Here is a 25,284-nt window from a genome sequence, read left to right on the forward strand (position 1 = left end):
GGAATGTCTTGTTCCCCATCCTCTGGGCCAGGATGTGCCCAAAGACCAGCAGAAACATGGAATTTTTGCCTGTTTTTCCCCAGCCCAGGACTAAAACACGGCAAAGACCAAATCTGTGCTGGACACTGACAGCATCAAACCATCTCCTACTCATGGGCTGCCCAAGACAAATGTGTTTCATGGAGCTGAGTGAAATTCCTCGTGGGATTTGGGTTTTTTAGAGTCCAAATGCTACACTGATGCACACTCAGCAGAGTAACAAGATTAACAAGCCTGAAGAAAGGCAAAATAGAGTGCTGTGACATCCAGATAGGAGAAGTGATTGCACACAGACCCCATCAGCAGCACTGTGGATTCACTTTAATGCACTAGAACTCCAGTTACTAAAATCCAGTCCTAGATGGGAATGGCCTTGAATTTAGAAAACAATCTTGTTCTCTTTCTGACCCATACAAATGAGGCTTTCACACAATTTCTGCATTGAGATAAATAAACATGCATTTTCCCAGCTTTCTAAAGGCAAAGGGCAGAAATTTGTGCTTTATATTCATTCATTCTGGGAAAAAGCAAAATTTTTAAATGTCACGACACTATGTATTTATTCATATATAATCAAATTTCTTTGATTCTTATTTGTGCAGAATTTTTGAGTAATTTCTTTTTGAAGAAGAGGAGCAACATTGCATCAAATCCTGTGGCAGGTTCTGTGTTTGGGGCATCAATTCACTGGATGAGCCTCAGTGAATTGCACAAAAAGGTGAAGGGATTTGGGTTTTTTTTTGGGAGCTTCTTTGAATAATGGACCCAAATAATGTTTTTTGCTCACTGATTGATCATAGACTCTTCACTACCCAATGCACCAAGTTCTCATTTCACCTTGGTGTCATATTAACATCATAAAATGTACCAAAAATATCATCCATTGCTCTGCAAAGGTGTGAACTTCATTATTCTTATTTGATCAGGCAGCATTAACCTTGATTTTTTTTTCTATTAGTTCAGTTTGAAAATTCACCTTGCAATTCAAAGCAAAAGGAGAGGAAGACAAAAAAAAAGGAAGCAAACAAACAAGCATCTTCTCTTTCATAAGTTAAGAACCAACAATCCATTAAAAGGAAACATTTTCTTTGTTCAGGTGAATTTGACTGCAGTACCTAAGGGAGAGAGCTGTGAACAGCCAAAAGTGTTCCTCCTGTCCCAAGGTCCCACAGCATCCGTGGATTTGAAGACCTTTCTCCTCTGTACTTCTTCCTCACGGTATCTTTGAAAAGTTTATGACTTCCAAAGAGCTATCTGTGTGTCCTGGAATGGGATTTAAAATACAAACCCATTAAAAAGTGACAAATGATCCTCAAACCTCAGACCTTCCTGCATGTGGTGTTTCTAATGAGATTTTGGGCTTTCTAAAGCAAGAATAAAAAACCCACTTATAATTCCTGCCCCAGACATTCCGTGATGGCCAAAGACATCAACCCCATGTCTGAACTGATGATTACAATTTGTTGTTTGCTGTAAACAACAGCTGGTGGCTTCACCAGAGAGCTCCAGGTGAGTTCCAATGGGATTTGGGTAGATAACTGCTGTAGGGAAAAGTCTGAGGGTAAACATTTATTTCCATAAAAAGAACAACAGAAAAACCAGTAGTTCTTTTCCACTCCCCTCCTCTCCTGACTCTTCCATCCCCCTCTCCCTTCCTCAGCTTGGTGGGAAAATTGCTGTACAACCAAAATCCACAGGCAGCTTCAGCTCCTTCCCCTCTCTCTTGACCTTTTCACAGTTCTAAGGGTTATTTAATGAGCTTAGAAAAATAATGCATCAGCTAATGGCAGAATCCCTGGAAGGGCAGCATTATCAAGATGCCCTTTCCTCCTCCTCACCCTCACTGGAAGCCCCATCACCCTCAAAGCTCCACTTGCAGTTTTCTTCCTTGCATGCTTTAAAACCCCTTTAAATTAGCACCACTTTATAAAATGGAGAAAGAGATCAGTGAGAGGCCTGGAAAGGAGCATTTAAATGTTTTGCTGTGGAAAAACATGGTCACAGAGGCTTGATCAGGTTAGGCTGGGGAGAATGAAATGCAATTTCTTTACCATCAGGAGACAGCCAGACTATTATATCCCAAAAAAGAGGCCACTGTCCATTGTGAAATAGAAGGGTGATAGAATCACCTCTGGCCAAAAGATTGGTACCACTTCACCCCTGCTATAAACAGCTGAGCAATCCAGGTAAATTCAAGACAATTTGCTGTAATAAATCCAGACTCCATTTCTAGAAACTGGAAGTCAATAATTCTGCTCTTTCTCCAACAGAGACACAACCTCCCTCCCACGGGCACTCTGCACAAGCCATCCTTCTTCCCAAAATTAAACCTCCCGTGATTTCCTGTGACACCTGAGCCCATGGTATAATTCAGTGCAGAATCCAGAGACTGCACACAGTTAGGGCAAAGTATCTGTGGCAGCTGAACCCTCCTTTTGAAATGTTTTTTGGGCTTTAAATGCAAAACAAGGCTGGCTGTGAGGTTACCTCACAAAATATCAGCAATTCCTGATCTAAACCAGAACTGAGCCTGCAGGATTGTGCATTTGCTCTCGCAGGTAATCTGTGATATTGTTCAGGCACTCCATATAATATCCTTAAAATAATCATCCTTCATCTCAGAATTAATTGGGCCTTTCCATTTGCAGGGTCAGCTGTCGTATTTTAAAGATCTGAGGAAGCAGGAGTGGATTTGAACCACCTCAGACCTCAGGTGAGCCTGAGGAGAGACACCTCGGAGCTGATTCAACACACCCAAGATCTGAGTCACACCCTGGAGGAGGCTCTTCACATTAATTAAAGGGTGTCCTTTAAATCCCAGGGCTAAATACCTTCATTTAGTGTCTGTTTTGGTGGGAAGAATCTCAGGTTTTCTCTCCCCTGGAAAGGCTTTGCTCTCTCTTCAGACTTTGAATCTCCTGCTTATATTTTTCAGCTTGAATTTAATCCTGGCTTGTTGACGTTCATTTCTTCTTGTGTCAATGTTACCCTTGAGTTTAACAAATCATCTCCTTCTCTGGCATTTTGAGTCCTTCTGTTCATCTTTTTCACATACCCCTCAACACTCTCTGTTTAGCAACAGCAGTTGTTTACTTGTCTTAAAAATTCCAGTCTTTGCCTCTCCATCCACTTGATTATCCCATCAGTCCTTCTCTGTTCCCACCCTCCTCTGGATTAGTCTCCATTAGGCAGGATGTCTGGAACTGTACCTGGCATTACAGATGAATCTGCACCAGGCTCTGATACAAAAATATTTCCATTTCTCTTGCTTTATTAGACACACGTTGCCTGAGGCATTTTAAAATTTGTCTTTTCTGCAGTTCCATCACTTCCTGAGAGCTCAGCAGATCCTTCTAAGCTTGTCTAATGTCTCCAGGTACTCCTCAGGCTCATAAACTTTGTTTTTCCTATACAGATTTCTCAGTTCTCTTGTCCAATGTTCATCAGGACTTTAGCACAAGCAAATTCCACCCAGTTTATACCATTTTTTGTAACAACATCCATCCCTGGTAATTTCTATTAATATTCTATTAATGACAATGTGATGTTGGATCAGACAAGAGTGATGCTTGAAGAATTTCATTATTAACTATCCCCACAGAAATACTTCCCTTCTTGGAGAAATTCTCTCTGTAAACTCTTTTGATCAGATTTAACTTCACCTACCTCTGCCCTAATGAGAAGTTCTCATACTGCATGTCTGAAATGTTTGTGGCTTATCTGGACACAGATCTAAATTACACCAAATGGATAGAAATTTGTTAACTCCTCAAAGCAACATACCACACTGTTCTCTCCTGATCTTTTCCCAGAAAAGATGTTGTGATCCATCTGACACATTTTTTAATGACTGCCATTCCAAGTTGGTTTTGCAAATGACAGAGGTCACACTAATGGACTTGCAAATGCCTTGAGAATTGTTTTTCTAAACTACATGTGTGCTTACAATTCTTGTGTCAAATAATATCAACCTGCTACTGCACCACCACTCTGTAAGAGTGCTCTTCCAGAAATCAGAAGCAGAAGCAGCTTGTTCCTCTCATTATCATCACATCAAGAAGTTTGAATTTTACTTTTACCTCAGCTAGAGTAATTTAAATGCCCATAAACTCCTTCCCATTCACACCCTGCCTTTATGCCGTGGTCATTATCAACATCCTTACTGAAACGGAAAGAAAATTATTCATTTTGTTTTGAGGACAAATGCAGATCACTTTCAAACTTGGTCCCATTCTGCCTGCATGGTGTCAGTGCTTCTTGTCTCATTATAAACTCCTTATTACTATGGGTAAGGAATTTCCACTGTTTGTTTTAATTTCCTCTACAAAGAATCTCCTTCGCGAGGAAATTAAAACCTTGACATTTTACAAGTCTCACTTTATCTCCCCAGCTCATCTGAGATGTTGTTCTCATTGCTGATCAGTCCCTTTCTTTATAGATTTACTCATCACCCAAGCGGGTATCTGGAAAACTTTGATTTTTCTGTTGTCACAGGACATTTCTCCTTTTGACTTTCTGAATCCGCCTTGTTGTCTGACGGTTTTAATCTTGAGAATTGCACAGGAGAGTCTGTTTTATCTCAGAATCTCCAGCCATTTCCCTTGTGTCAATGTAACCAGTTACATTCAGAAATATTAATAGAATTACTTCTAGAGTTAGGAGAATAACATTATTCCTCAGAAATTCTAGGGGAGGGAAAATAATAGCGATAACAACAATAATAATAATAATAATAATAGAGCTACTCACTCTAATCAGAAATTCAGGTGCTGCCCAGGGTACTGAGTGAGGCTGGAGGGATTTCTCCTGTGTACCCAAAGGGTGGACACTCTGACATTGGTCAGCTTGATCTGAAAAACATGATTTTGAATATCGAGGTCAGATTTGCTCCTGTGAAGTGAGAGCAAACTGAAATACATTCATTCATTCACTCATGAATTACATAAGTTTACCCAAAATAAATTTTACAGCATGTGGAGCAAAGGATTTTTTTGCCAGTGTTATGTACAGAGATGAATCTCACTTTAGTAGATAAAGCCATTTCTGGCCTCTTGGTCTTAAACCAAAATACACATCTATGAACTAGATTTAAATGTGTTATCAGCTGGGAAAAACCTGAGATCCACACTAGATTTTAATTCAGACCTTATGGATCTGAATTTCCATTCATTTTTTACTCTTTAGACATGGTTTACAGCCAGCCCACTGCCCCATAACCCTTTTTACCTCACCCTCCACTACCTCCTTTATTTTAGGACACAGAGCAGCAGCCTCCCCACTCAGCCCCTCTCATTTTCGTGTTTTCTGGGTTTTCCTGTTGAATTCTTTCAGTGGATATTTAGAATATGCCTTGTCATTCATCCTTCATAACGATAAAATCAGTACTATTTGATGTACAGATCCACAGCATCTGCTCATGCCACGAAGGGCACATCCTGCAAGGACTGGCAGCTGAATTACCTGGGGGTTCCTCCTCCCTGAATCCTTCTGCTATGAAATTCTCATCTGCAGGCTGCAAAGGGGAAACGACAGAGAGAAAAGAAACAGCTTTTCCCTGTCTAAACTTTCTGAGGAGTCTGTCGTGCTAAGTACTGGCCTGTCTCCTCTCGTTTGTGTTAACAGTGTCTAAATCACTCTTTCAACTCACTGCCTTCCACGGGAGGAGCTGAGGCAGCAGCACAAATGGATCGTTAAGTACAAGGAGCTGGAGAAAGCTATTTCCATACATACTTGGAGGTAAACACAACAAAGGAAAAAACCCAAACAAACAAAAAGGAACAAAAAAAGTCCTTTTAGCTTCATGTTTCCATATGTCACTTCCATTAGTGCGAGCCCAGAAACCCTCCCAGCCCTTTTTTCTTGCACTAAGTACATCTCAAAAGAGCTTTAAAACTGGTCTTAATCCTAATAGTAAAAAAATAATAACCCGGAAAGGAGCTTTTTTTCACCCACCAGTGGATGTGGTGGTGCTTTAGCTGCACCTCTTATGGGTTCCTTGCTCTGCTCTCAGAATGAGCTGCATGAAAATTAAAGCACAATGGAGGAGACACGAATCTGAGTTTCTCTAGAGGTCCCCTGGTCCTTTAGGTGTTTTTCTCAGATGCACCTGGGAGGAGCTGCCCTTGTCCCCATCTTTATTCCAACCAGCATAAAGAGGAAAAGCTGTGTCACCCAGGGCTGTCACCCCAAAGTCCTTCACCTTCTTCCCATTACCAAGGAAAAAGAAAGCCATGAATGGGTCAGCAGCAGAGCTTTGGGACTTTAATTTGGCCACCAATTCCATCCAGCTCAATAGCAAGGCAAAGGAAAGAAACCCAAGGCTGCTGCAGCCTCAGGTGCTGTGTGGCACCACTCTGTGTGCCTCTTGCTGCTGGGAGCTCCCATTTTGGAGTGATAGCCACCAAAAAGGACACCAAGGCTGCCTACAGGTGCTCTTGCTAAAATTGCTTTCATTTAGAACCATTTATCAGTGTTTTCACACTATTTTTCAGCCACTCTCCTCAGCAGCTCTGTGCAATGCAAATCCCTCCAAGTCATCACCTGAGAAAACATAATGCACGAGGCAGGGAAATTCAATTACATCAGGCTGGCTGTGCCAGTCCCAGCTTTTTGCTGGGCTTCAAAGTGGAGGGATAACAGGGAGACAGATTTTGGAGGCACGAGTGTGCAGTAATTTCTGCTGCTGATCTCTCAGAGGCAAAGTGATTTCCAAGTTTGCCCAAGACGGAGAGAATTTAACTCCTGGAATATGACCCATTGCAAAAGCTGAAACCTCATTTCAGTCCCACCTGAGCTCACTTTTGAGGACTCCCATTAGGCAAATTTCACCCTTAAACTCAGCTCAAAGTGTTCAGAGATTAAATTTAAAACAGTTCTTTGATTTGAGGTTGGAAGGGTTTAAAATATCTTCAGTCGTAGCACCAGGGCAAGTAGGGAAATGGGCACATCTGCCTTATCTGTCATTGCACCCAGGTAAGTAAAAGTTGTGAAAGTCACAAGTTCTCTCTGCATATGTGAAATTAATCCCAGAAAGTTGAAGAGTAGAGAGAAGTATTCAGTATTATATCAGCAATATGCATTAGCTGGATCTGATCAGCCCTGCAGCCATACACTCAACCATAACCCTCACAAATTGGCAGGACTCTCACTTCCTTACCACTGCAGGTGTGTAAGGGACTGTCATGAAATTCCAGGGCAGAGCTGTGATCCTGGTGGAGTTTCCAAAACCTGCAAAGTCCCTCTTGTGGTATTTTCCTAACTCAGGACCTTCAATGTGCAGCAAAGCTGTCTCTCCCATGACATTCCTTTACACCCCAGTGCAGTCCTGTGGCACACTTCAAACTGTTTTTTTTAATTCAGAATACATATGTACGCATAGATACATTTTTCCCCCCCTGTCCTTTGAGTAATTATTTTTGTTCCAGCAAAATCAGAACAAGCAGAGCAGCTACAAATATCTCAGAAGCTTTTAGAGAGCAGGCAGCAGCCCACACACCAAGCTGCTTGGAGAGAAAAAGCTGGCAGGGTGAGGCTGAGATGCATCTTCCCTACGGAGAGCTGGAGTCGGGGTGGAGCTGGGAGCAATGAGGCTCTGTGTCCTGTGTCACTGATTCCAGACCTGTTGGGACAGCTCTGGCCATGGCTAAGTCCATCCCCACCTCGCTGGAATGGCTCTGTGGGGTTAGACAGGGAAAGGGACTGGTGGGAAAATAGCATTTGGCTTCCAGTGTGTGAAAACAAGGAGCTGACAGGCTTTGCTGCAGAGGCTCAGGGTGACGCTGGGAGCATCCCCTGCTTCTGCTGCTGTGGGACCAGGCAGTCAGGAGCCTCTGGTTTGGGGATCCATGGCCAAAGTGGGGTTTATGCAGCACATCCTAGAAGTTGGTGCTGAAACTTCTTCTTAATTAGAGCAGTGGACCCTTTGGCACTGATACAAAGAGGAAGGAAGAGCTGTTGAGAGGTACAGAGGGGCTGTGAAGGTTATTAGAGGGCTGGAGCAGCTCTCCTGTGAAGAGAGGCTGGGACAGTTGTGAGTGTTTAGCCTGGGGAAGAGAAGGCTCTGGGGAGACTTTACAGAACCTTCCAGGACCAAAAGAGGCTCCAAGAGCTGGAGAGGGGCTTGTGACAAGGACATGTGTAGACAGGACAGGAGAGATGGCTTCACACTGAGAGAGGGTGGCTGTAGATGGGACACTGGGAAAGAATTTTTCCCTGTGAGGGTGGGCAGGCCCTGGCACAGAATGCCCAGAGAAGCTGTGGCTGCCCCTGGATCCCTGGCAGTGTCGAAGGCCAGGCTGGACAGGGCTTGGAGCAATCTGGGACAGTGGAAGGTGTTCCTGCCATGGCAGGGGTGGGATGAGATGATCTTTAAAGTCCCTTCGAAACTGTTCTGGGATTCTGTGATTCTATAACAGCCCAGCTGCATTCCAGGGAGGAACATCCGTGGCTGAGCCTTGTGCTCTGTGCCTCTGCTTTATTACCAAACAGCAGTCCAGAACCTCAGACTTTGAAACATCTGGGATAACCTCTGATATCTCCTGCCAGGAGCTCCCCAGCCAAGCTGCTGGTTAATTCTACCTGCACCTCCCTCAAGTGCAAAGTCCTATTTCTCCTATCCATCACCTTGGATAAATATTGGAAGAACAGCAGGCAGAACAACATGCTCCAGGATGGAAACATGGTCAGCCTGGTATCTTAAGGATCATTCTGAATTGTTAGGCAAGAAAACTTCTCTTTGAGTCCATGGTGAGAACGGCCTCACCTGCAGAAATTCAAGGACATTGAGGTGTGGCTGCATTACCTACTCGTTTAAACAGCTGCTTAATTTTAGGCTGATTCTCAGAATTTGCACAAGAGCCCTTTCATAAGAGGTGCTTTCCTGGGCTGAATGTCAATGCATGAACAGCTACATAAAATCAGTGTCAGGGAGAGAAGAGAATCCTCTGTGGGGAGAAAAGTTTTGGAAAAGCAGATGTAAAGGATCCACTGCCTGACGCTAATATTCCACTTTGGAAAGCCAATTTATTATCCCTGAGGAACTGAATATTCTGTTATGGAAAAGCAGTTGTTTGAATAAATGTGTGTGAGGGAAAACACACAGACACACACACAAACTCTCACACATGAGATATTGATTCAAACTCTATTTATGATTCCTCAGACCTTTAAGAAATTGATTTTGGACTATTCTCCCTTTTTCTGTCTCACTCCAGCTGAAAATCAAAGCACAGAGTAGGATACCTTAAAGAATTTTTTTTCTGATACAGGAAAAGAAAGAGAAAAAAAGATTTTTTTTTCCTAAAGTTTGTTTGGAAAGAAAAAAAAAAAGGCCTAAAAATCCTGTGGATTTGGTGTTCAATATTCTGTCAACTGACTTTTCAAAGAAACAGAAAACTTCGAAATGACATTTAAAAACAAACAAGGAAACAAACACAGCTCCTCTTCTTTCCTTCCTTTTCAAGTAAAGTACCATATTTATTTTCAGTAAGTTCAGACAACTACTTGATTTTGCAATTCTCTTTCTCTCTCACCAAACTCTTCCCTGAAATTCAGTGTTCTCATTAAGACATTTTTTTTCTTCCAAGAGACTTACACAAACTAAAAGTTACAAAACAGCCCCTGTGCCAGCCATCTGCACTGGCACATATCTGCCAAGCTGAATGCAGCCTGAAATTCAGGCTTTGGACCTAAATAAACAATCCGTCTTTATTAGGCAAAGCACTCGAGAGTTTGCTCAACTTTGAGCGCAGGTTTCCGAAGAAAGACAGCAGTTTTGCTGAGCTTTAAATGTTCTGACAGTACCTGCTTGTGTTTGGAAGGAGTTTGTCCTGCCTGCTGGTGTCCAGGAAGACCTGCATTAATCCCAAGGCACCAGAAACTCAGCCTCCAGTGTGTGACCACAGAAAGTGCTCCTTGGGCATGGAAAGATGTGCCACACGAGGATAAATTTTCAGGGATGAACCTCCGACTTCCTCCAGCTCCTCCCATCTCTGTCATTTTCCTCACCCCCTGTGCTTCCTGCCCAAGTCAGTGGCTTCCCCATCCAGGGGATCCAGTTCATTTCATTCCAAGCACCAAGCACCAGCTAATTATAAACCAAACACAAATTAAACCCATCTTCCCATCCTCCCCTCCGAAACCCCTAATTGCCCATTACCCTGCATTGTGCTCTGACACAAAAGTAATTCTACTAAGTGGGGAGTTTTGTTGTTGTTTTTTTTTTCTTTCATAAAAACTGTTAATTTGCTATTAAATCTCTTGTTGAAAGACTAATAGCTTAATGAATGCATTAAACGTGCAAATTAGGGTTTTTTTTACTGCATTACTTCGCTGAAGATTGAAAGGGTCCCATACATCATCGTTGGCTCAGTAGGATTTAATGAGGCATTAGACCATCCTCTGTCTTGGAGGCCAGACGTGTGAATGATCCCAGAATTGTGCAGGCAACACTTGTCCCAGGTCCCTCTCCTGCTAGGGACATATATTTTCCCCTTGCCTGTTTCTCCTCCCGTCACCGCTGATGTACGTGAAATAAAAATGTAGTTTCCAGATCAGTTTTATAATGAAAAGTAGCCCATTGCTGATGACAAATGTTGTTTACAGTCACTGGAAAAGAGGGTGGAATGGCGAGTGAATATATTAGAGGAGGAGAGGATGGCTTTTATATTCATTATACTGCCATTTTGGGCCTGCAAAGACACATAACCTTTCCCTCTCTCCCTCCATCATACAGTCACTTTCAGATGTCTACATTAAAAGAAAAAGCTGCAGGCAGTGTGCTTTGCATTACCTGCTATCAATGAAGAAGACATTTTCCACCAGTCAAATAGAGCTCCTTTTGGGAATACTTTCCCCCTAAACACACTTACCGAGGTTTTCCAGATGCTTTCCCTCCTCTCCAGGTGTCTTTCCTGCTTGGCACAAAGGAAAAAATCCTGATCCTTGTCAGTCAGAAAGGAGGCTTGGAAAAGACTCCCCAGGGAAGTGGTGGAGTCACCATCAGTGGAATTGTTCAGAAAATGAGTAGATGAGGTTGAGATGATATGGTTGTGTTGAGAAGGTGGAATTCAGTCAAAGGTTGGACTCGAGGATCTTGGAGGTTTTTTCCAACCTTAATGATTCCATGATTATCCCATCAGGACGATACAGTTCAGCAGCAACCAGCAGTGCCTGCATGAGGAGAGGGCAGCCTCTTCAGAGAGAATTATTTGGGAAGATTTTTAGACCTCTGGGGCCTGAAGTGGAAGCCACAAGCCCCATCTGCTCAGAAGAGAAATTAAATACCCCGAGCTCCACAAAAAAATTGCATTTGAGGTGGGGAAAGCCTGGTGGGAGCCTTGGTTGGACAATGTTGGCAGAGGCTTGAGTGTTTCCAGCATGGGACTAAGAAAACATGCTCTGGAGAGGAAGATTCTGAGTGTGGAGAGTGCAGACAGGAGCAGATTTGGAGGAGAATCTCTCCTCTGAGACTTGGTAGACTTTTGCTGCTGAGGCAGAAATGAAGACAAAAGGAGGATGGAGCTTGTGGATGAAAGAGCTTTATCTTAGCAACAGCAAGAAAGAAACTGCTTATTTTGAGAAAAGTTAGAGAAATCATATTCCAGGAGAGGGAGGCACAATTTTAATACTTCTGGGGTTCTGTCTGTTAATTAACAGAGGAAGAGGTCTGTGGAGAGGAGGCTGTAGGACAGCCATGAGCTGAGCCGTGCTGGAACAAACCCAGAGTCAGACAGGCTGGCACCCATCCCACCCTCATGTCTTTACTTGTAACTGCGCTGTGCCGTGATCAAAAGGCTGTCAGATACTAATAAAGTCTTAATGCATCATCTCTCATTCACACTGACTCATGTGAGACGTCCTGGGCGTCCAAGTTTAGTGGGTCAGGTTCCTCGGCTCCTTCTGCAGCCAGCAAAGAAGGATTAGCTCGTCCAGATTTGGAACAGATAAGTCAGGATCCTGGCATGATTTCCTTTTATTTCAAGTCTTTCTCTGCTGGTTTAACAAGGAGCTTTAGGGGTTCCAGCCAGTCATCTCAGACACCCAAGTCAGATGTCTGAGCTTAGACAGCAAACAGCTTCACAGGGCTCTGGGTTTATTCCTATCTGCAAATCCAAGTGTTTGAAAAGCAGCAGGGCTGCCCTGCTGCAATTAATGGCTTGGGGTTAGGCTTTATCTGAGGGCCAGGGAGAGCCACAGGGCTTGGAATCACCATTGCACCTGGATGTTCTCACCTGAGCTGGCACCCTCAGCTGGCCTGGCAGGAATCCCATGGAAGGGGCACGTTGGGGAACATCAGAATGGAAATGAAGCTCTGGTTGTATGAAAATCTGCAGGAATGTGGTCACAGTGTCATCCCTAGTGCTTTCCAACCGTGTTTGTATTGGGTGGAACTTCCTCTGGTGTGTGTTGAAGCCAAAGCAGGAAGAGGGAACCCGTCAGGCAGTTTCTTTCCCAGGGATGTGGCTTTTGGGATATGGGATATGGGATATGGGATATGGGATATGGGATATGGTGGTGCAAGGACAGGAAGAACTGATGTCTGCTCAGGAAACACTCAGGTTCTGCTGAGTACTAAGGATATGCCACATTTACCCTCAGGTCACTGCCACGTTCATTAATTTGTCAATTAATTGGAGGAGAGCTTCTGAGCAACATGTAGCCAACTAAAATTTAGGGGTTTAGTCCCAGTAACCTCAGAAGGTGAATCCCGAGGGTGACTGGCATCTCTAGCAAACAGATTATTGCTCCCTGATATCTCTGGATATCAGAGTTGGTGTGAGAGCAACCACTGTGAGGTGCATAATGCTGTGCACAGCTTTTGGAAAGATCCTGAACAACCAGACAAGATCTATAACTCCCAGGTGGAGAATGAAAGGTGATGGATCTCATCCCACTGACACTGGAGAACACTTCCTTTAGTGCTCTCTATTAATTCACAGAGTAAAATAATACCATCAGAAGTTCAGCTAATCTTTCTGCACCTCAAAAGATACGAAAATGTTTTACAGGTTATCAACAGAACTTACTGCACCCATAATTAGGAAATATATTTGCTTTAAAAGCCTGAGTGAATGGTGATTGTTACTCTTTAGAAATACTCTTTCTGAGGGGACAGAAGGCAGTCCAGGTCCCTCACGATAGAGTTGCTGAAAGCACACATACCCACACACAAAGAGCAGTGAAAACTCACAGGTTTCCAATGTTCACACCTATGCAATGGGGATTTACAAACAACTCTTTTATTCAGGACAGTTCGGAATCAGAGGCATTCATTTAAACCCTAAAGAACTGTGAATATTTGTACCTTAGGAGCAGGTGAACACCAACACGTGCTCTGTGGAAGAGGATGGGTCCCTGCTATTGCAAATAAACATCTCTGTGTTTGCACTGCCCATTGCCAGGGCTCCCTTTGTTCCCTGCACACAGCACTGCAGCAGAGTACAAGGTCAGTGGGAGACTGTGCTCCCATTGTTAGTGTCTGAAGAGGGAACATTTTATCCTTCACAACAAATCTACATACAGCCTATTGAATGAAATACAATAGCCTCCCTAAATTACTTCATCCATTAGCTGGAGGCCTGTAAGAGAAATAAAACAGTGTATTTTTGTACAATCCATTATGGATTGTGTGGTAAACAACGTGTGTTCAGGGGGAAAAAATGTTATCTGGTCCCGAAAGCAGATGAATTTTGGTATTCAAAGGAGGTGGGAGATTTCTTTAAGTATTACTTAGTATTATTTTAGGAAGCCATGATCTAAAATATGAGTGCTGTATATTCACAAGGGAGAATCTCTGTTCCAAGGGGTCTGTGATTGGAGTTGGTTGATCCAACATGCACTTCTCACCTTGAAAGAGAATATCAGGGTGCAAACAGAGCTGGGGGCCCAGAAGGGAAGAGGCTGGGACAGATATTTTCCTTTCTCTTCCTCTTTTTTTCCCCCTCCCTCTCAGACTCTGCTGATGCAGCTTCCCTTTTCCTCCTCAGTATTCCCAGTCTCCCTCCAAACCCAGGACTCAGCTGCCATTCCCCAAAACACGATGTGCAGGTGACACTTCAAGGATGTAATCAGAAAATGTCGTGGGGGATGGAGGAGCAGGAGATGCTGACACAAGACAAACCATTCTATTTTAAGCTAACCAAGTGCATGCCTACTCCCGGTCCTCAAATCAGCAGGGCTGCCTGCTCTGGAGCCATGAATCATCCCAGTCTGGCTGGGGGAATTGGACTTCCTTCCCTGGATGTAACAGCATCCAGGGCATGCAGGAAATGCTCAAGGATTTCTGCAGTGGGAGTTGGGGCAGCTGGAGGGGCTGGAAGGGTCTGGCTGGAGCAAGAAATGGATCTCAGCATCACCGAGGCTGTGACAACAGAATGGATCTGTCTGGCAAGTCGAGGGCACCTCATGAATCTCTTGAAGATGTCACTGAGGTGACAGTAGCTGGCTGAGAGCTCTCACATCCTCCAGACATTTCCTGTTAATAATTTGGGCACTCTCCATCACCAAGGCTTTGACCTGTGAGAAAAGCTGCCCAGGGAAGTGGTGGAATTACCCTGGAAGTGGTCAAAAGCCATGTAGATGTGGTGCTGAGTGGATCTGGCAGTATAAGGTCCATGGCTGGACTTGATAATCTTAGAGGTCTTGTCTGACCTTAATGATCCTGTGATTCTAAAGCACCACTGTGGGGCCAAGGAGAGCTGGGACAGGGCTGGCACTGGGGCCACTCCTTCCCTTCTCCTGCCATGGCTCAGCTGGAGAAGTGTGTGCTTCATATTTTGGAGAAGACAGCAAGTGATTAAAACTTCCTCTATAGGAAGGAAGCCAGATATTTGCATTTTAAACATATCTACAGTTGGGTAATGTTTCCACCATTTCGTGTGCCCAGAGATTCCATCAAAACAGGAGCCCAGACTGGCAGAGAAGCTCCCTGTGACCTGTTAGTCTTTTCCTTGATCTTCAGAGCACCTAATCCTACAGAGCCACCAGTTTTTTTGCCTCTTTTATTCAGAATTCAAAAAGCATAACAAGGTTTGACCTTCCAAACAATGCACAGAAGAAACTCTTCAGAGTGGAGGTAGCTCAGACCTGGCCCCAGTCGTGCTGGAACTGGTGCTGCTGGAGGGCAAACTGCTTTACAGCACTCAGGTATTGTGTCACCAGCTATTACGTGTCCCTCCAGGTCTTTGACAACCTCTTCTAATTCCTAGAAAGAACAAAAGGGGATGTCCTTGCAGGAAGGATGGGATAGGAAGCAACCTAGGGATGCATTGTCATTATTTCCATGCTCTGGACAAGGAGACTGTGGGGAGTAAACAAAACCTGAAGGAGGGAAAAACAGAATTATCACAACAGAGCTTGTTTCAAGGCCCCCAGAATGTGTGATTAGTTTTCTTACGGGTAGGAGATCAACGTGAACCAAATGTCCCCCAGTGTGAGGCAGAAAGCTTTGGAATGATGAGCCACAAACCGAGACTCAAATTCCTGGGAATCAGACATATCCCATAGTGCTGAGACACCTGAGTTTTGCTGAGTCTGACTCAGTTAAAACACAAAACAGGTAAAATCAGGAGGCAAACTCCCTGCTTGTTTATCAGAACATGCACAGTCCTTGGATTAGAGCTTGGCACTGCCAGGCCTTCTGCTGCCCAGGCTCTGCTGTACTGCAGGCTGCTCCAAGAACACACTGCTGGGAAACAATGCCACAGGGCGGGTGGGCAAACACTCATCCAGCTCCCAGGGCAGGAGGCAGGCATCCCACGGGCTGCTCTTGGCTTTGGAGCTGAGGAAGGCAGTGAATAGAGTCACTGGAGCATGAAATGCACCCCTTGGACTGCAGCTGCATTGACTTTCCACCTCCTGCCTGTGAGGCTGTTGGATGGAGTTTGGGTTGAGCAAACTTTTGTTGGCCATGACCACCTGCATCTCTTTTCTGAGTATCAGGAGCCCAAGCAAAGAGGAACTTCACTGTCAGCAAAATTCTTGCCATTGTTGTCAAACTGACTGAACTTTTAACCAAAATTTGTACACCATCAGTCACCATCCATCCTATTCATCCTCTCACACACCCAGTCTTGCATTTAAGAGTTGACCTTCACATGCCACCTTCCCTCCAAAATGCTTCCATGTATCTGTTAGGAAATTCACTGGGAATGTCCCACTATTTAAATCTTGTGTCTCAGATTCAAGTCTTTGTTCAAACTCCTGTCTGAATTAACAGAGTTTTCTGCATGACTTTACAGCCATGTTTGTGCCCACAGCCCACACCCTCAGCCCCTCTCCAATTTCCATGAACCAAAGGAACTTCCATGGCTTCACCTTCCCAAGAGGCAACTTGTCTCCTGAAGGTTTTTTTACTGCCCCAGAATCATGTCCCTTTCTGTCTCTTTAGATCTATATCTTCTGCTGCTAACTCAATTAAAGCCTCTCTGGGAGACTCAGGAGCAAGTCAATGGAGTGACCAATGGCAGGATGGGTTAGAGTGAGGTTTAGGGTGAGTAGATCCATGAGGAATTGATAGGAAGGCAGGCTTTGGTGTTGGGAAGCTGGAGAGGCACAATCCATCACTCCTCACTTGGGATCCTACATTTAAGGTGCCACTGTTCCCACTGCAGTCCTTACAGATCCAGAGGATGCCTAGGATTTTAGCTTCTCTATTTTTTGTGTATCTGTAGTTTTAGTGTGTGGCTCTGCTAAAACTCCTGTTCCTGGCATTTGTTAGACAAAACAATTCCTCTAAGTTGGAAATCCAAGGAAACTTCGCTGCCTCAGAGCCCTAAAATATGCAAACAGCAGTGAACTGGGGGAGCAAACTTGGAGTAATTGATATGATCACTTGAAAATGTAATTGGATAGTTAAGGCTCAATATGTTAATAGACAGAACTTATAAAATATGAAAAACTCATGACTCGTGGTCCAGTTTGGGTGTAGCCTCTGGAGTAGGCTCTGTCTACCCTAAATGTACCTAAAGGCCTTCAATAAATGTAACTGCTTTTTATTCTCCTCACTTTGTCTAGCCTCTGTTTTAGGTAAACCCTGTTCAGGCATCTCAGCCAACACCCTCCAATTGCTGAGTACGCTGGAGATCTCCATCAGGATCTGACCAGGGAGATCCTGGGGCCATAAATCCCACCCCATCCACCTGGGCATGGTGTCTGCCTGTGAAATGAGCTCATCTGTATGGTCTGTACAGGCTCTTCTCTCAATTCCCCTGCAGCTGCATCTGTTCCAAAAATAACAGCTAGCTCCTCTGCATTTTGTGATTGTGCCATCCTAATTAAAACAAATTCCAGCCTCCAAACAGCAGTGGTGGGAGCCCATCAATTTTATGGACGAGAATGGACAAATATTTTTCCCAAATTATCTTTACTCCAGGTTTCAAATGGGTCCTCCATTCAATTTGGTTGCTGTGGGAACAACCATGACGTCAGACCTGGGAGATGTGACATCACTGAGGAAAAATCACACGCTGGAGGAGGCAGCAGGAAAAAAAAGAAGTAAACAAACATATTTATGCATAAATCCTCCTACTGTGAGGAACTGGAATCTCCAGTGGTAATTTACCACACGTTGCTAATGTGTTTGTTATAATATGTTTCTTAATTCTATTTTTCCTTCGACTCTGGCTGGATGGGAAGGTTCATCAGGGCTGGAACAAGCAGGGGAAGCATATTGAGATGAGCATTACAGATCTGCCGTGCTTTATGGTTCGTTCCCAGCGACACACAGTAAGTAAAACAAGCACTGATTGAGTCAGCTGCCTCCTGGGTGTTCATTTGCTGGAGTGTGAGGAATATTAATGCTAAGAACATCGGCGTGCACCAGGAAAGGCAGGAGGAGGCAAGCAGATTACCCTGGCTTAGGGGTATTATACACGCGTCTGCAACTTCCAAAGACACTGAGAGGAAACATTTCTGTGGGGTTTTGTCTCTTATCTTCTTACAGTCTTATAGATTTTGGAGATGCATTGCCCTGTAGTTTTAATACTCGGAGTTTTCAGGCGGGATTGTGATTATTTTTTTTTTTTTTTTTTTTAAATCCTCCCCTTTTTACAGGGAGGGGGGAATAAAGGCAAAAAAGCAAGCGCTGAGTTTCATCAGGATAAAGAAAAAGCAGATTCCGAGAGAAGAAAGAAGAGATGAAAAAGAAAAGTTTGATTAAAATCCCCTCTTGTTCCGTGTGTTTGATGTAAATATCTTCACACCTCTCTCTTTTCCTTTGCAACATCAGCAGAGGGTTCAGCCCATCACCAGGGGATTGAGTTCCAAGCTCAGGGCTTTGTAGTTGCTGCTGCTCTTGCTGCTGTTGTCTAAAGGGATTATAAGCCTTTGTAAAGCTTGTGTTAATACCCTGGAGGGGAAAAATGAGTTTCCAAATAGCCTTTGTTGTGCATCTCCTGTCTGAGGTACCCCAGGAAAGGAAAAATCAGGAAGTGTTTTGGTTTCACGGGGAGGTCATTTAAAGTTCACAGTCAAGGTCTGCAGCCTTTCTGACCTGCCAGTGCAGAGATGCTCCTTGTCCTTGTGCTGCTGACACCAGGAGCTGCCAGGAATAGCAATGCCCTCCTCTGTTCACCAGGAAACATGTTCAGTTTGAAACTGGATTTTTAAAAAATACCTGAAAGAGCTGCATTGGGTGCTCAGCTCCCAACACATCCTCCAGCAACGTTTGGGCACTTTACATTCCGTACCATCTTCGGAAAATCCCAGCTCAGGATCCAACTCCACAGCTTCAGGCTGACTCTCTGTCTCTTTTCAAACCTTTTTATTTTTCCCCTGCGCTGCAGGAGGATTGGTTTTGAGCCACATCTCCACGTTTCCCTTCAGAAGCCGAGAAGGTGCAGAGCTGTTTGGTATTCAGGGAGCGCTGGAGGCTGAGGGTCATTCGATATTCCAGCGTGAGGAGAGGGTTGCTCAGTATTCCAGCTGTGTGCTGGCAGAGCTGTGCAGCTGGGGATGGCTCAGCATTCCTAAGGTGTTCTCCAGGTGCTTCAAGGCTGCCAGGGAGCACTTGGGCACTGGCCAGGGTGAGATTCAATCAGCTCTGTCCCCAGGAAGGGCTGGGGACAGGCAGCCATGCCATTCTCTGCTGGGACAATAGCAATGAAAGCCATGGTCAAAGGGAAAATTATAATGGAGAGGAGAGGGAGGGAGAAGTGGGGAAGAGGAGAAGGGAGAGAGATGAAAGGGCAGCACTTCAGAAAATGAGACCTCAGAGCTCTCACTGGGTACTTTGCAGGAGCCACATTTAGGTTTAAATTAAAAGGGTGAAGGCAATGCATTCCATCTTTCTGAGGCTGGCTGAAGGACCCAGAGCAGAGCTGTATGGTGCACTCAGTAGCACATTTTTTCTGCTGTTGGTCAGTGTTTGGCTCTGTGCTGAAAGGTTCATCCCACAAACACTCAGCATCACAACAGGAGCTGGGGAAAGCCAAGGACCAACCTGGAGAAATTCAGCCCCCCAAGCTGGCTCCTCACAGGCTGTCACAGCCATCAGCCCCATCCCTTGGGGGGAAAAACACCAAGGTGAGTCCATGGGAGAGGCTGTTCAGCCCCCTCCCCACACTGAGAAGGTTTGCTGTCAGCAGGGCTGTGGGACTCACTGCCAGAACCAGGCAAGAGCATTTTAGGATTGCACAAAACTTCCTCAAAATCTTTCTTACATAAATTGGTAGAAATTCTGACATGTTGTGCATGAGGAAAGCACAACTCTCCCATTAGTGTTTCTTTTTGTCTGAAGTTATGACAATTTCAGAACAATATTGAAACACGATAATGACAATTAACAGATTTTTATTTTTTTTTATTGTTCACTCAAATAATTTTTTCTTACAAATCAGCCACTACCAATTTTGCCTCTTCAGAACAACACTCAGATTGTGGACAGAGAAAAAATAATCTGAGGTTTTGGACAAGAGAAAATATTTCCAGCACAGTCCTTTTCATGAGGCCATCTGCTCCTTCATTCCCAGGTATGGTTTTGAAGGAGTCATGTGCCAGCTAGTACAGAAGACAAGCCAGCTCTGTGTGCACGTACTTCTGAGGATGGCTAACACAGGGCTGAACAAATGGGCTGCCCATGGAAATTGGAGGAAAAGTTGTGTTCTGGAAAACCAAAAATGAGACTGGACTCTAACACCTGCTGGAAGGGATGTTGACTTCCCAGAGAGTGGAAGTGGCCTGGAGATAAAATGGAGATAAAGAATCAGTTAAACTCACCCTGCCTTGGAAAGGTGTTCTTTCTGTTTACATGGACATGGAGTGACAGGACAGGGAGCAATGGCTTTAAACTGTAAGAAGGTAAATTTATATGAGATATTAGGAAGGAATTCCTCCCTGTGAGGGTGGGCAGGCCCTGGCACAGATTCCCAGAGAAGCTGTGGCTGCCCCTGGATCCCTGGAAGTGTCCAAGGCCAGGCTGGACAGGGCTTGGAGCAACCTGGGATAGTGGAAGGTGTCCCTGCCCATGGCAGTGGTGGAATGAGGTGATCTTTAAGGTCCTCCCAACCCAAACCACTCTATGATTTTATGAAATCTACTTCACAGTCTCCTACTTCCCATTGCCCCTTACTGGAAGCATTGGTATGTATCTTCTCTTTCTCCATCAACCCTTGGCCTTAAAGCATTAAATCAGAGGTCTCTGGATCTGCTACACCATGGAATTATTTAGCAAATCTAATGTTTATTCAAGATCCTTGATTCACTCAACCCACTCTCCAAAGGGATCTCTCCCAACATGCCCCCCAGTACTTAGCTATGAAAATTACATTCCCTTCCCCATGACTTTGTCAGTGCAGGGAACATCACAGCCTGCTTCAAAATGCTGCACTGTACTTAATGGTATTTTATGACACATTTTTCAAATCAAATTTAAAAGCATAACTGAGTGGAATTAAATTAATGCCGTCTGGTAATGTCAGCAGCGCAGGAGCTGTGCATGGCTGGCTTAGCTCCTAAACCTCTGGCAGCTTTCTGGGACTTATTTCTGACTGCAGGGAAAGCAGGAATGCAGTGATGGGAATTTTCTTTTTACATTGTGTCTATGGAAGGGAGTGTGTGGGAGTAAATAGGTGGCAGCTGAGGTCTGGGTAGAGTTTCCTAAATTTAGGTGTTCCTGGGTAAAGAGGGAATGGGAATTTAGGATATGTATCCAGATGAGTTTTGGTGTGATGGCTGCATATGCAAGAGTTCTGAGAACATTCCTGCTCGCAGAAGCTGGTGAAATCCATCCCAGCAAAGAGCAAACCACAGTGCTGATTGTCATAATGATTCAAATGGCAAAGTGTTGCCTCGTCAAGCAGAATGCACAGTTTGTGCCTCTGTGTATTTTGTCTGTGGGTAGTCAGGAGAGCCTCCTAGCAGATTTGGAGCTGGAAAACTGTGAATACAGCAGTGCTCATGTAGGATGAGGGAAGAGTGAGCTTGTGTGGTGCATGCAAAGGCCATGGATGTGTGCAGACCCATGCATTTTGTGTCCACAGGTGGTGTAGTGCTGATTCTAACAACACAGAGGCACCAAAGATCTGTTTGAGATGCTATCTGTCCCCCTGGTGCACAACATTTGCCTTTTTCCACTTTCTGATTTAAAAGCAGCAATTCCAGCTTTTTTTCTCTCCTGCATTGTGAAAACATCTCATAGTCATTTTAGCCAAAATAGATCACGCTTTCTCCAAGTCTCCACAGCACAGGATGTACTTCATCAGTACCCAGGAACATTTTTTTTTTCATTCCTCAATGACTTTACATTTCCTCACCCCATTCAAAGCCGTGTACTTGAACACATCGATTGTCTGGGCCTCTTTACCTTCCACACAGGCAACACTCAAAATGTTCCCTTCAGAGAAGAGGGAGAACATTCCTACTGACAGTGCTGCATCAGGATTGCACAGACCCAGGTGGCATCCAAATGAGCTCTGCTGGAGTGTTCCAGTCTCCTCTTGTCCTCACAGAACATTCAAGCTGCCATTGAACTTGGGGTCACATTGTAAGAGGAGGATGGGCTCTGTTTCTCCTGATTAAATTAATGTAGGTGCAAAATGCCACCCAGTCCCCAGAACAAAACTGAGCTTGTCTGAAGTCACCCTTCGTGAAACATAAATAAAATGTTGCCCAGAGGCTGCCCCTGGATCCCTGGCAGTGTCCAAGGCCAGGCTGGACAGGGCTTGGAGTAACCTGGGATAGTGGAAGATGTCCATGCCCATGGCAGGGGGATGGAATGAGATGAGTTTAAGGTCCTTCCAACCCAAACCATTCCAGGATTTTAGGATTCTGTGATAAAATGACCACTGGTCCTTAGTTTCTCTTTTCTCTGCTCACTTTCCAACTTTAAGGCTCTAAAATGTGTATTCCTCCCTTTAGACAAGATCACAGAATCCCAGATTGGTTTGGGCTGAAGGGACCTTAAAGCCCATCTCATTCCTGCCATGGGAATCACACCAATCCCCCTGTCCCACAAAACTCTTCCCAGTGGTGACTTCAGCACCCCAAAGCCATGGTGATGTTCCCATTCCTCCCCTTGTACTACAGCCTTTGGTATCTTCTGGACACTTCTGTGATGGAAAGGCTTTGAGGGCAGGGAATGCACTTGTACTGGTATGTGAGGCACCAGGGATATTTATGCTGCTCTACAGATAATAAAGCTCTCTTGGATTTACTTGGAGATGCAGAAATACAGGAAGAGGGGAGTGTAATAAGGCAAGGAAACAAAAAAAGGACAAACTAAAAAGCACCCCAAAAGGTCAATGAAAACTCATACTAAGCCTCCCTAAGCACAACAGATAATGATGAAGCTAGAGCAATTCTGAGATCTCTGAGATCCAAAAAGAGAAGGAAAGAAAAAAGACTTTTTAAAGCTTCATTGTTTATTTTCTGCACCTGATACAATAATATTTCCCAAGATTTTTATTTTTTTCTGTGTATCTTCCCTAAGCCTGGTTTGAACATGGCATTTCCCTGGGATTTCCAAAGGAAAGTGTGGGAGTTGAGAGCACCCCAGAATCTCCCCATTTTTAAAAAAAGTGTTGAAACAGAATGGCTGCACAACGATATTTCCCCCATTATTGGTTCTCAAACCTTGAACCTGACGCGAGGTTGAAGCAAAATTATAAACTATCCTTAACACCCAGGGATTTAAACTGCTGGGATTCTGTACACCAGGCAGAAGGAGACTCATTTCCTTCATTTAAACATCGATGTGTTCAACATCTGAGGCTGATGGGGCATCTGCAGCAAGAGCCTCCCCTGGCAGATGCCTCATTTCCCTCCCAAAACCAACCTCTAATCTGGGTCAGCTCAATCCTCTCGGGAGGCACCCACAGCACAGCCTGAAGAGAGATTGGGGTGATTATCTCTCCCTGCTGCACTTCTGAGGGGAAGGGAGATGAATCCCAGCCTCAGCAGCTATTCCATCCCTCTGGGTTAGGGTGCTTAGAAATGTCTCTCCTCTCTGCCAGCTTGAAAGCTTCCATCTCTCTCACCAAGAGACAATTTCATGCTCTTAAACAAAGTACTAAGGCATGAAAGCACAGTTCCAGTCTGTTCTTTCTGTAGGGCTGCTTAAAGAAAAGGGCCATGTGATGTGCATTGGATTGAGCTGAGGGGCTGACATTGGAATCTGGGAAATGTTCCAGTAGGCTGAGCAAGAGGGCTCTGCTCGGTGCCAGCATGAAAAGAGACAATTTTCGTGGAGATGCATCCATTTACACCTGGTCTGCATTTGGCATGGGGAGAAGAGAAATTGCCCCTTGATCAGGGCATCTTTGACATATTGAGTTATCTCTCTCATGAGTAATGGAGTAAAGATGAGCACACCTTTGATATGTTAGAGTGGCTTCCCATAAATATTAAAGTGAAAGGAAACTTCATAGACTTATGGGATGGAAGCACCTGCAATTCATCTGCTCAGACTGCACTGAGGCTGAGGTGGCTGCCAGCTGCTGCCTTCCCCAAGGGGTCATTAATAGCTCTCTCTGGGCTTTTCCTGCTTGCTTTTCTGCTTTTGCAAGGTCTTCGTGGATGGAAGGAAAACTTTGCCTTGCTCTGCCTCGATTTGTGAGGTAGCTGAGCTCTCAGAGCTCTTTCTGCTGTGCCTGGGGAGAATGTGAAATCTCCATCACTGGAGGCTTTTAAAAACACACCAGACAAGTTCATGTCTTGGAAAGCATTGATCTTCCTGACCCTACTGGAAAGCAAAAGGGTTGGCTAGAGGTCATTCAGGAGCTTTCCCACTTCTGTTTCTCACATTTGCTCTCCCATGGCATCATCTCTAAAGAGCTGTTTCTCAGCCTGTGGTCTGCACAACACCTGGACACATTGCATGAACCAGCAATTGAACTGAGAAATGAAAATGCACTTCCATGTGCTAGAGACAAGCAAAATGGGGAGGAAACAAATTAATGAGGCTCAGAGGTATGGTGTTATTTCTGTGCAGCTGTACACAATGAAAATTGTGATTGAACTTCCATACTTTTGTTTTGTAAAAAAAAAATTACTAATTCTCCACTTGAAAGCGGAAATGGTGTCCTAAAGGCTATCAAATGGATTAATAATACAAAGCCTGAGAGGTGGCAAATCCCACTAGAAGCTCAGAGAGTTTTCTGTTATTAATCACCTGATCCCTGGTAGAGCACCAGGAGAGCCTGGTACCCCCCAGCCTCTCCTTTCCCTGTTTTTTCTTGTGTCTTTTCTGCTGCAGTTTGCAGGGTGATGCATCAAATAATCCCAAAGGAGGAAGACTGATCTTGGCAGGGTTTGCTGGTATCATCTGAAGTAATTTTCCACCTTTTTCCCACCCTCTCTCTCCTCAGTTTCTTGCCAGGCTGTTTACACACCAGAGGATTCTGCTGCACCCCTTAGGAGAGGAGCTGTGGATGCTGACAGCATCCAGACACATCTCTAGAGTGACCCTTCCTTCTGCCATTAATTTTTCACTGCTGATGTCAAGCAGTTGATAGGAACAAAACAAGCTTGCTGGTCCTTTCCATGGCTCTGACCAGCAGGAGCCCAAGAGTGCTGCTCTTCCTCTAGGAAGAACACAGGGAAGTAATTTGCATAATCCATCTGGCAGCAGCTTTCTGAGATCCACATCCCCTCTCCAGAGTGTTCCCAGCTCACCACAGGACATTCTCTGTGGCTGAGCTACAGTCAGGGATCACCATGCCTGAGAGCCAGGCAGCTCCAGGAAATCAAATCCCACTCTTCTGGGAGCTAAGGCTCACATGCAGAGATTATTCCAGCTGTAATTCCTGCATG

The 25,284-nt window shown here is 44.6% G+C and overlaps 1 long non-coding RNA gene across 2 annotated transcripts in view; it reads right to left on the reverse strand.

Moving 5' to 3' along the window:
* Nucleotides 1–213: 213 nt before the first annotated feature.
* The window catches only part of LOC146429968 (uncharacterized), a 129,958-nt gene continuing 104,887 nt past the window's right edge, over nt 214–25,284 (reverse strand). The window contains exons 1-3 of one of the 2 annotated variants that reach the window (XR_014855424.1): nt 5,992–6,131; nt 4,789–4,889; nt 214–1,302 (exon numbers count right to left, since the gene is read on the reverse strand). This is a non-coding gene — a long non-coding RNA (uncharacterized LOC146429968). Of the gene's footprint in view, nt 1,303–4,788; nt 4,890–5,991; nt 6,132–25,284 lie in introns of those variants that run through there. The other variant, XR_014855425.1, reaches the window with a different exon arrangement.

This window comes from Lichenostomus cassidix, chromosome 17 (genome assembly GCF_008360975.1).
Source record: "Lichenostomus cassidix isolate B80296 chromosome 17, HeHo_3.0, whole genome shotgun sequence".
In the NCBI taxonomy this organism is placed as follows: domain Eukaryota; kingdom Metazoa; phylum Chordata; class Aves; order Passeriformes; family Meliphagidae; genus Lichenostomus; species Lichenostomus cassidix.